This window comes from Meles meles, chromosome 10 (genome assembly GCF_922984935.1).
Source record: "Meles meles chromosome 10, mMelMel3.1 paternal haplotype, whole genome shotgun sequence".
Taxonomy (NCBI): Eukaryota; Metazoa; Chordata; class Mammalia; order Carnivora; family Mustelidae; genus Meles; species Meles meles.
Window position 1 is genome coordinate 63,242,149 of NC_060075.1, and position 12,084 is coordinate 63,254,232.

Below are 12,084 nucleotides of genomic sequence, written 5' to 3' on the forward strand. Positions count from 1 at the left end.
GTTATATAGATGACTGAACCTCAAAATTTTTGTCCATAATTATCTGAAAAGGTAGCTTTAGTGTAGTGTAGAAAAAATAACCTGAAGAATTTCTTTTAAAATATTAAGACCTGGTTCCAATAGAGATATGGTTTATAATAATTGCTTGCATACTTAATTATATAATTGATATTATATAAGATTATTTTTTTCCCTCTTGGCACAAAGCATTCCAAAGTTCCGCTGACCTGTTTTCCGTATTGATACCTCACACAGAACCTAGGTGAAAAATAATACTTTCAGCTATACACCAAATTAGTATTTTATCACATAAGAGTAAAAGTAATTTCATTTTGGCAAAATACCTTAGGAAATTTTTGATCACCATGTGGTTGTAGATCTATAAAATTGTTAACAAGATGTATAAGTAGCATAGACATCTCTTAGGTGTGGCAATGGGCAGACCATGTGTTGTTTCAAAACAAAAATATAAGCCTTGTAAGTATATAAGCCTGTTTTCCAAGTTACAGTGTTTGAATTCAAGATTTCTTCATGTGTTTTTAAGTTATGTGGATGTTTTTCTTAAATTACAGTGTTTCATTCACCTTTTGAAAGTATTTCATGGGGCGAAATCAGAAAATACCTATCTTTTGTGTAAGTGAAAAAGGCAAGGGAACTAAAATTCACGTTCATCAGAAAGTTTGAAAAGTAATTTTATCCCAGACCACATTTCCAGGAGTATCATAGATGAACAATGAATATTTGTTGTATGAATAAATGCTTATCAAAGAGAGGAATATTTCTTACTATAATTAGAACCATGTATATTTTTCTCAGTTAAATGATGCTGAGGCCTGAGATATGGAAAACTAACCAGCCAGCTCCACTCATAATTAGTAGTAATTAATTATTACTTATGATCCTCATTTGTGTTGGTTCATTTATTGTCTACTCCCTCCCTGCCAGTTATCAATACTCTGACCCCAACAAAAACATGTTACTGCTCTGAGCTCTTGTAAGCATTGGAACTCCTTCATATGACTCATGAAGCATAGTCTAAAAAAGGAATAAAGGAAGGAAGCAACCATAAACTATGGAATGATAATGAGACTTATTATATAACAACATGCTAATTAATAGCCAGTTAGGAGGACACTAATTAAAGTGAACCACATGGCCTAACTATAGTGCTATATTGATAGATAGCACCATTCCATAGAGGCAGCGAAAAGGAGATCCTCCTCTTCTTATTGGGAATACCCAACATCTGTTAAACATTTTTCTCCTTTGTTTCCTCCACCTCCCAGTGGAAAAGTGTTCAATACAAAACCTAGATTTTAAGGTTAAGGATTCATACAATGGTTATTTATTTATATATTTATTTATTCATGTAATTATAATTTAAATTTCTTGGTTTTCTACTCATCTCTCCATGTACTTCCACCGTGCAAGCCTCTTCTCTCTAAAAACCCTCATCATCTTGTCCTGTAGCTCACCAACTATAAATCACCATGTTTATGTAGATTGAACAGAAATATTCTCTTGAAACACTCACGTTTATATTCATATATTAATTTACATCAATGTAACTTAAAAGTTACATTAACATAATGTAACTTAAAAGTTACATTAACAAAACTCAAATTTTGTTGCAATAGAAATGCCTTGAAGGTGTCCTTTCTCTGACTTACCTTGGATGTTTGCAAACATTATAAGCAGTAGTAATTATAGTACAGCTAAAAAATATTTCCTTACTTATATTAACATCAACTTGAAATAAAATTTGTATTAGTGGTAAGTCAAAAGTATAGAGAGTAATACATAATTTTATTAGGAAAATGCAGAATACTATAAACATGAAATGCTAATGGTAACATCATGACGTATGTTTTAACTGAGGAGAGAAATGGGACACTTGAATAATGGTAAAGCATCAGATCTTTTAATATGACCACGCATACTTGAAACATTTACTTTCCATTTATCACACATTATAAGTATTCTAATGTGACCAAGTTTAGGAGTCATTGAGGACAGTTTTAGAATTTAACAGGAACATAATTCTGCAGAGGAGCACTATCCATATTGTTTTACTGTTCTATTAGAGCTTCCCCCGTGAATTTGACTCATCTATCAGTTTTAGTTCTCTAATGGTCTCCAAAAGGGAAGAGAGTATTTTCTTTCACCACAGCTACTGTATCACTTAGATATATGTTCCTTTTGTTGTATAAGGTAATCAGATGTATTACAGTTTAATGAGTGTTGTTTTTTGAGTTAGGAGAGCACAGGCCAATTATATGGAATTGAACGACATTCAGTTGAATAAGTTGATTTAATACCTGGAATCAGTACTAGTAAATCTGCTGGGAAGCCCCCCCCAAAATTATTTTATCAATTATAGAATTGCTTTTGATATAATGGAGACCATAATAGACTCCAGATTTAGAGGCTATTGTAACTTAATTAACAAGTAATATGATTGTCATTTTCAAATAAATAATAATACTGATCCAATGTGAGTAACACATATACTCATAGAAATTCTTCATAATATAGGGATCATTTGTATTCAGTCTCTCCTTTTCTCTCTCATAAACACACATATTATACATGTAATACACACAAACACAGTTTTAAGTTTTAAGATGAAAAACACTGAAATTAACTGATGTATACAGGAACCAAAGTCTCATTAGCATATTGCTTTTATCAACTAGTTAATTCATCATCTGTACTCTAAAAACTTTCCTGCATTATTCAAAAGCCTAAATAATTAAATTCCAGAATCAGAATTCTTTATGTTCTAAGTATTACCCATACTTTGATGTGGGTATTAAATGGTCTATTTAAAAATCTATTAAATGGTCAATATGTTTTGCATCCTAACACTCAGATTATAGGTACCGTCTTGTATTTAAAAGGTCATACAGAAAAGGAGTTGCTTTATTTCTTAGAGAACACATCTGCTTTTAAGTGTTGTCTTCAAAGTAAGTTTACTTCAGAATATTCTGGGTTTTCTTATAAAAACATGTTTATACATGAGTACAGAACTATAATTTGGTTATTTTATTAATAAGAGGAATTTTTTAAAGAATTATTGCCTCTTAGATTCAGTATCGTTTGAAAAAGAGAAAAACAAAAAAGTGGCCACTTTTATGCTTATAACTTCTCATATAGGGAGAAAACAATGGCTGGAAGGCACAGGGCTGAAGATTTAAACAAAAAAATGTCTGAATCCAGTTTCATGGGTATATGTATCCATGTATGCATGTAACCCAACTTCCCTTTGTAAGGTTGATGTTACACTTTAATGAGTGTATGCCTATTAGGGGGATGGTAGGATAAATATTTAGTCTCTAACATTATGAATGTAGTATTTTACTTCAGCTGTGTAATGTAGAAGTGTATGATGACATATGACTTTAGAGTTAGGTAAAATAAGATACCAAGGTGGTATCTTGTACTGTCAGTGAAAGTCATCATTGCCCAACCAGTAGAAAGTAAATGAACCCCTCCTCATCGGTCTGCAGTGAATCTATGAGGCTGATTTGTTTTAAATTTTTTAGGGATGGGGGTGTCTGGGTGACTCAATTGTTAGGCTTCTGCCTTCGGCTCAGGTCATGGTCCCAGGGTTCTGGGATCAAGCCCCACATTGGGCTTCCTGCTCAGTGGGAAGTTTGCTTCTCCCTCTCACACTTTCCCTGCTTTTGTTCCTTCTCTCACTGTGTTTCTCTCTCTCTGTCAAATAAAGAAAATCTTTTTTAAAAAAAATTATTTGAGAATGGCCTCAATTTAGGATATGTTGCTTATATGAATATTTTAGCATATTGTACATGATATGAATATGCATAATGAATTAATGAGTATTTGTAATCCAATACTTCAGTGCTTTTTCTTTTTTTCATTTATAATTTCCAGTTTAGACTTAATTTTTTTCATGTTAATGAAAATTTGTTTTATCAGATAGTAACTCTGTATGGTTTACTAATGACCCTAAGGATTGGATAAGGATACTCACCAAAGTCATAGAAATAGGGTCAAGAATATTATAGCATCCCAGAGGAGTGAACAGTTTATGAAGTTTCCTTCTGAAAAGAGAAACTTAGAGATAATAGTTTATGGGTTTGTTCTTTGTATGATGGTCAATGGAAGAATTTCTTAGCATGTTTAAATCATCTTTTTCCATACTTAACTCACAAACCCCAGTTAATTTATTTGATGCCCGTCTCTGGATAGTGCTTTCTTATAGAACTTTCTGCAGTGATGGAAAATCCTTTATCTGCACTAATAAATAACCATTAGTCATAAAGAGGTATAGAACATCTAAAATGTGACTACTGTGATAGTGGAATTGAATTTTAAATTTTCTTTAATTTTAATTTATTTAAATAGTCACGCACACCTAGTGGCTATTCTATAGAATAGCACATTGGCACTTATTTTTTTATGGTGGGTTTTTTGGGGTTTTTTTGGTGTTATTTTTTATGGTGTTCAGTAGAGGGGATGTTCATAATAATTATATTTTGATTCTTATTCTGATAAATTGTGTTATAACAGTTTGTTGGGTTGCAAGAGACACATGTCAGCTTTGACTAATTTAAATTAAGAGGAGGATTTATTGGGTAGGTATTGAAGTTAACTTGAATTAAATTGAATTGATCAACCAAACTTCAGAAAGGCAGCTGCAAGGACCTCAGTATCAGGAACCTGAGATTTACGTTTGTTTTGAGGGGCTTCCATTAAAGTGACTAAGCTTTAACAGTCATCCAGAAAGAATCTTATTGTCTTCATGGATCAAATGTTTCTAACTGGATCAATATCCTTTGACAGGGGTGAAAGTGAACTGGAAATGATACTAGTACTAAAGCCACTGGAAGCATCCAGGTGAGTTGGATGGTCACCTCAGCTTGTGTCTAATACAAATGCTAATTTAGATTAATTTTTAGGAGGTTAGCATGGCTTATAAAAGGATAATATTTATAACACTTAAAATACAGTGTGTACGGAGTTTCCAAAAATCTTCTCTTGCTTACTTAATGTGTTCCATGGTCTATAAGCATCAGCATTACTGGCATTTGTTAGAATCTCAGACAACATCTAAACCACAGAGTCAGAATGTGCATTTTGACACATTGTTTTAAATGATTTATATGTACATTAAGCTGAAGGAGACCACATAAAAGTTGTCAAGTCAGCACAGTAATAGTTTTCACATGATAATTTTTAATCTTTGGGTGTTGAGTTTGCTAAGTTCCTTATAAATTTTGGATACTAGCCCTTTATCTAATCATGTATTATTATATAACTTGGATTTTTCTTTATAATTATTTGATTATGGAATGGAGTTTGGTTTCCTAACCTAAAAATGTAAATTATGTTAGATAGTTATGTACCTATCAGTATAACATTTTAGTTAACCCATTCTCTCCTTAGATTAGGAATTATAGGGGCGCCTGGGTGGCTCAGTGGGTTAAAGCCTCTGTCTTCAGCTCAGGTCATGATCCCAGGGTCCTGGGACTGAGCCCTGCGTTGGGCTCTCTGCTCAGCAGGGTGCCTGCTTCTCCCTCTCTCTGCCTGCCCCTGCCTACTTGTGATCTCTGTCTGTCAAATAAATAAATAAAATTTAAAAAAAAGGATTAGGGGTTACCATTCAATATTAAAAACATAAGCTGAAATTGAAGAATAAAGAAGTATGCAACTGGTATGCCGTATTTTTTATCTGAAGGTAAAGTATACCTCAAAGAATTCTTTGTAACTGGAAAAAAAGAAACTGGTAAACTAAAGATACATACAGTTGTATTTAAGAATACTACTTTAGGGGTGCCTGGGTGACTCAGTGGGTTGGGCCTCTGCCTTCGGCTCAGGTCATGATCTCGGGGTCCTGGGATTGAGCTCCACATCGGGCTCTCTGCTCAGTGGGGAACCTACTTCCCCCTCTCTCTCTGCCTGCCTCTCTGCCTACTTGCAATCTCTGTCTGTCAAATAAATGAATAAAATCTTAGAAAAAAAAAAGGAATACTACTTTAAATTTTTGAAAATATAATGCATGCATTTATATGTATTATAAAAATTTTTTCTGATATTAGAAAACATTGTCATTTGGAGAAATACTAGAACTTCTTAAACTCGTGTATTTCAAGTGAAATATATGTTAAAGAAATATACTTTTCTACATTTTTTTGGCTTTTTCCTCTGCTTTAAAAGTCCTTATTTATCTGGAATTATCTGTTCAGATCAATGTGGAAAAACTCTATATAGGAGCTGAATTCCTGGGTGTTTGTGGTATACGTAGGAGGTATCTAGTGTAAAATCAAGAATCGGAGATATCTTTGTGTCTGATATGTGGATACATACATGTAACTGATATTTATGGGACCTGGCCTAATAAATTCTCTGCCAAACTGAATACTTGAAGGTTGTGGTAAATCTGCTAAAAACCCAGAATTAAAAGAAAATTAAAGCTCCAAATTATTAAAGAACTGGCTTGCTTAATAAGATAATGAATGATGAATAGATTTGGTAGAAATCATATACTAGGGTCATTAATCACTTAAAATATTTATTTTAAGAGTTACTGATTCTTTATTTTTAATTTTTTATATACCAGAAAGTTTAGTGCATTCATGCTAAGGGAGACTATTTGTTTTAAATTCAGCCTTACTTGGACAACAGAATTATGTGGGAAGTGATGACTTATTCTGGAATTCAATTACTGTCAAGTAATAAACACAATTTCAAGTGCTGGTAAGTGCAGTGGAGAAATATAAATTACAGTAAAAGAAGATAAAGGGGCTGATGTTTTATGCAGGTCTTTCTGAAAGGTTGGTGTTCCAGCAGGAAGCTGTTTAAAGGGAGGGAGCCAGCTATGTGTAGGAAGAACATCTCACAGAGGAATAGCAGTGGCTCTGATGTAGGAGAGTAAGAGGCATATTCCTGCCTGGGGGTTGTCCAGTGCGCCTGAGGAATGAGCAAAGGGGACCGTAATCAGAATGAAGGTCAGAGAACTAGCCTGGGTTCAGCTCATCAAGAATTGTTATTATTTGCTCGATATAATGGGAAGCCATAGGAGAGTAAGTAGGGAAATGATAGCAAACGGAATTTACATTTTAAAAGAATCACTATGCTTGCTATGTGACAAATGGATTGTGGGATTCAGCAAGAACAGAAGTAGGTTGTCCAGTTAGGAAGCTTCCAAAGTAGGCCAGGCAAGAGGTAATAGCTTGTATTAGAGTAGTGGTGGTGGAGGTGATAATAAATGGACAGATTTCAGATATATGATGAAGTTGAATTGATAGAATTTAGTGATAGATCATTTGTGGATGGTAGTAAAGACAGAAAGAAGGTTAACTCCGTTGTGTCTTTATCTGTTCTCTCTCAAGTCTCTCTTTAGTTGTCTAGCCTTCTTCTCAGCCCCCCCATCTCTCCTTTCTTCTTTCTCCCTTTTCTCACATACACCTCATTCTCAACTTTCTCTTCTCTCCTCCACATTCCTCCTCTTGTGCTCTTCTCTGTCTTCTACCTCATCTTTCCTTTTCGTTTTTTCCCTCTTTTGCTCTCTCTCATTCTTATTTTAAATATAACTGTTTTCTGTGCCAAAAATCAATTATAGGGAACCAGAGCTGGGAGCCTTACAGGAAGACTTTTTTCATGGCTAGGATGGTGAATAGTACATGTGATATATGATACGTGGTTATATTTGGGATTTGAAGGTTTGAGCCAACTACATTTACTGATGGATTGAATATAGTAGGTGGGCTGTGGAGGTAAATCATAATGACTCCAATGATTTTGCCCTGAGAAAAGTATAAAATGTGGTATCATCAACTGAAATGAAGAAACAGGTTTGGCTGGGGGTTATATATGGGGTAAGACAAATTTTTTTAACACTTTCATTTTGGCATACCTATATTCAACATCAAGTAGAGATGTAGGGTAGTCTGGAGCCATAGGAGAGAGATCAAAGAAAGCTATATTCATTGGGTTGTCATGGCAAACCTACACTAGGCAGGCCTTTGATGAGTTACACTCCCAAAATCCCTTTCTCTGGACTATAGGCAGAACCTATGAACCTATGACTTACTTATGATACACTATGACAAGGGTGATGGAATGTCACTCCCATGTTTAAGTTATATAAGTATCTTAGCAGCGAAGAGATTCTCTTGCTGGCCTTGAATAAGCAAAGTTGTATTGTGAACTCCCCACAGATAAGGGACACATGGCAGGCAACTGAAGGTGACCTTTGGGACCTGAGGGCAGCCTGTCTCCAACAGCCAGTAAGAAGCTGGGCCCTAAGATCCAGAGCTGCACAGAAATTCTGCCAAAAACCTGGAAGAGTTTTAGAAGTAGATACTTTCCTAGTTGAGTTATAGCTCAAGAACATATCTGAGAACACTGCCAGCCTGGAAGACATGTTGACTGAAGGCTTGTGAGACACTCAGCAAAAGACTCAGCTAAGCGGGCGTCTGGGTGGCTCAGTGGGTTAAGCCGCTGCCTTCAGCTCAGGTCATGATCTCAGGGTCCTGGGATCGAGTCCTACATCGGGCTCTCTGCTCAGCGGAGAGCCTGCTTCCCTTCCTCTCTCTCCGCCTGCCTCTCTTGTGATTTCTCTCTGTCAAATAAATAAATAAAATCTTAAAAAAAAAAAAAGACTCAGCTAAGCTACACCTAAACTGCTGACACACAGAAACTGCTAAGCTGCTAAATTTGGTAATTTGTTCTGCATCAATAGATAACTACACAGTTCTCTTCAACTGTAGATGGTGTTTAGTACATGGAACTTGATGAACTCACTTAGACTATAATGCCCAATGAACAATCCAACACTAGTTACAGATTGGTTTTTAGTGAAAAAAGTATATACATATATGCATACATATACACACATATATGTATATATGTGTATTTTGTATATATATTAAGACTTTAACTGTTGCCTCTAAGTCTAAATCCGAGTTTTCAGGAAAGAAATTTCTTATTTGACAAGCTCGGATAAAATGCCTACCCATAAGCCAAATACATGTAGCCTGGAAGAATTCAGGGTGACTAGAAGAAACAGATTGGCGAGGGCTACATCTGTGTGGCAAGGGGAAGAGAATGTATAGTGATGAGAGAAGAAAACTGTGGGCTTAGCCAACACCCTCACATTCTTCAGCCATATCTGTCCACTGGAAACAATGTAGAAAAATGCTTTTTCTCTTTTGTTTTTTTTTTTTTTCTTAGCTAATTCACATAGGGTCTGTACCATTCGGAATACTGGATAACAGTTTTTCTACTATGTGACATTATTTTTTGAGGAAGTCAAATTCATAAAACGAGCAAACTACATTTGTCATAATACTGGATACTGGAGAGACTTTGCATTCATGTTTTAAAATCTGTACCAGAGACCTAATGTTCTCTGCCATGTAGTATTTTTTATTTTGCTGTAGTGTGCATGCTAGAAGGGGAGCTGTTTGTGTTTCTTCCTCTTTGACCCATTAAAAAAATGATGATCAAGTTCCTTTAATAAAATACATTTGATCCTCCAAAGTGGTGAGCACTGATAAAACACAGTAACACTCTGAACAAATTAAGGGGTCAAAGAAAGGATAATCTATTCAGCAGTAGGACTGGCTCATACCACAGCCAGTCCTATTTGAGGATTAATGTGACTCTGTGTAAGGCTTATTAGCAATAACATATTATACCCTATACCAAGGGCTTTGAATACTTTAGTTCTGAACTATAAATGTCTTAATCTAGACAGTATTTGCCAAATTGCCTTATTACATTTCACTTGGTTTTGACATTCTACCGATTTTATGTTATCGAACTGAAGCTGAGATCAATAGTGTTTTCATCATTTTTGTTCTCAGATCAGTGTCAATATCCTAAATTACTATCAATAGTTGACCCTCAAACTCCATCACTTATGTAGTTGATTCATTACTTAGAATTCATGATAAACATTTACTTTATTAATAACTTATGCTGAATTGTTCCTTGGGTTTTTACCTAGAGCAGTTTCAGGTGTAAGGTATCATAGACCATCTGCAGTCCCTACAAAATGATTTTACAATTTAAGTCCAGAAAGGGTGAGAAAGCCCTGCCATTGTCAACTCTGAGAGAAAAATAAAGCATCTCTTTTCTTGCAAATGCATTGTTAATTTCTATAAATTATAATCAGAATTATCCATTAATTATGCTTAACTATTCAGTGTTGAGTAGAATGTTTTATTAATCTCTTGTCCATTAGATACATGATTATAACACAAAGTCAAAGTATAAAATTTACATGTCACATGTGCATTGGTTGTTTAAACCTCATTATGTTTTATGTAAATTTTTCAAAGTATAAGAGCCATTTGGATGCTAATTTTTTTGTGATTTTCCTCAGTTGTTTTTAGAATAATTTGATTATGACACAATTAGAGTATTGTCTGACTTTACTAAACAAGCTTTCTTCTTTACATTTTATTTCTTTCTCTTCAATTCCTTAGTTTTCTTGCTTATACACTGAGGTGGAACTCTGAAATTGCAATTTCTATAATTTCCTTCATTTAGCTCAAATTATTAGAAATTATAACAGAAAATGGATGAATGTTTATCATACTGAGAGTTTTTGTCTTTGAAGAGCCAATGAATAATCTTCTATGTCAATTTTTTTCTTAAAAAGTGAATTGAAATTACTAGATAAACTTTAGATTTAGCTTCATCAATATAAACATATTCTGTCAAGGTTCTAAGATCAATTTTTCTGAGGTTATTCATGTTTTAGACATTATTATTTACTGTGAAATACTATTCATCTTGCAAAGAAGATGTGATATTTCTACCTGAAAGCACACGAAGTATATTCTTTCCTGATTAATTATTTTGTCTTTAAAGCTTGATAAATGACCTTTCATACTACTGAATTGTGGATTCTGTGTAAATTTCTAGTTATTATATAAATGGCCTACATTGGCAGGATGATTCTATAATGCCTTTTTCTTGCTCTGTAAACAGTCAAGATGTAAAATTGATAGCCTTTTAAATAAATAAATGATATATAAACATATGCTGTAATTATTTTCTGTGTTCATATAAAATAACAAATGACCAGAAATCTTACTCTTTGCTTATGTTTTGTTTTAACTAGATGGACTATTATTCAGTGATGGTATAAATAAGATGGAGTCAGAATTAAAAACTGTACCTGTTGTTCATATTTTGTGCTCTAGTCAGATTATTTTGAGAAAAAAATTTTAAAAGCTGAAAATACCTTTAAATTTAAAACTACAATATGGAAATAAATTTTTAGAGAACTAAATTTCTTAAGTATTTTCCAAAAATGGTCTTTATAGATATTGGTTAAGTTTTCATGGAATTAAAGGAAAAGAAAATACAAAATTAAGCCACTAGTTTAATTTTATCTTGTAGACTAGAGATTTGTAACAATTTTATTCTATCACAGAAAAATCTTCCGTTCTTTTGCTCTCTTTCTCCTCTCCCCTCCCTTCTTCCTTTTTTTTTTTTTTAAGATTTTATTTATTTATTTGTGTGTGTGTGTGAGAGAGAGATAGTATGAGAAGGGGGGGGGTCAGAGGAGAAGCAGACTCCCTGCTGAGCAGGATCATGACCTGAACCAAAGGCAGTCACTCAACCAAGTGAGCCACCCAGGCGCCCTTCCTTTTTCTTTTCTAAGTCAGGCTTAAGCAACTGAACCACCCAAGCACCCCTTTCTTCTCTTCTTTTTTCTCCTTTTGGTAGAGTCAACACAAAAGGTGGAAAATAAGTTGAGTAGAAGAGATGGGAAATGTTCTTAATGCCACAAATACTTTCAGTGACAAAATGATCATCTTAAAGATAGGAAAAGATTTGGTAATTCCTTTACTCATGTGTTATGGAGGCCTTTTATCCCCAATAATGCTGTTTGTAAGATGACAAATGATTTATCTTAGATATCCTCAGTGTTACTCTGTCTGTCATTCTCACTGTGAGGCTCTTTATCCAATTTCACAGATGATAATTTCTAGTTTGTAAACCATTGGTTATCAATTAAAAGAAATCATCCAGAACTAAATCTTTGGCTAGAATAATTAATCTTTATATAGTTTAATCCCTATTTGATGAAGTGATCTG

General features: G+C 34.1%; 1 long non-coding RNA gene across 5 annotated transcripts in view; it reads left to right on the forward strand.

The window, feature by feature from the left end:
• Nucleotides 1–12,084, forward strand: part of LOC123951628 — a 59,869-nt gene that overhangs the window by 14,596 nt on the left and 33,189 nt on the right. For 3 of the 5 annotated variants that reach the window (XR_006820484.1, XR_006820483.1, XR_006820485.1), the window contains one exon: nucleotides 4,810–4,863. This is a non-coding gene — a long non-coding RNA (uncharacterized LOC123951628). Of the gene's footprint in view, nucleotides 1–4,809; nucleotides 4,864–6,634; nucleotides 6,724–12,084 lie in introns of all 5 variants that reach the window. The other 2 variants (XR_006820486.1, XR_006820487.1) reach the window with 1 other exon arrangement.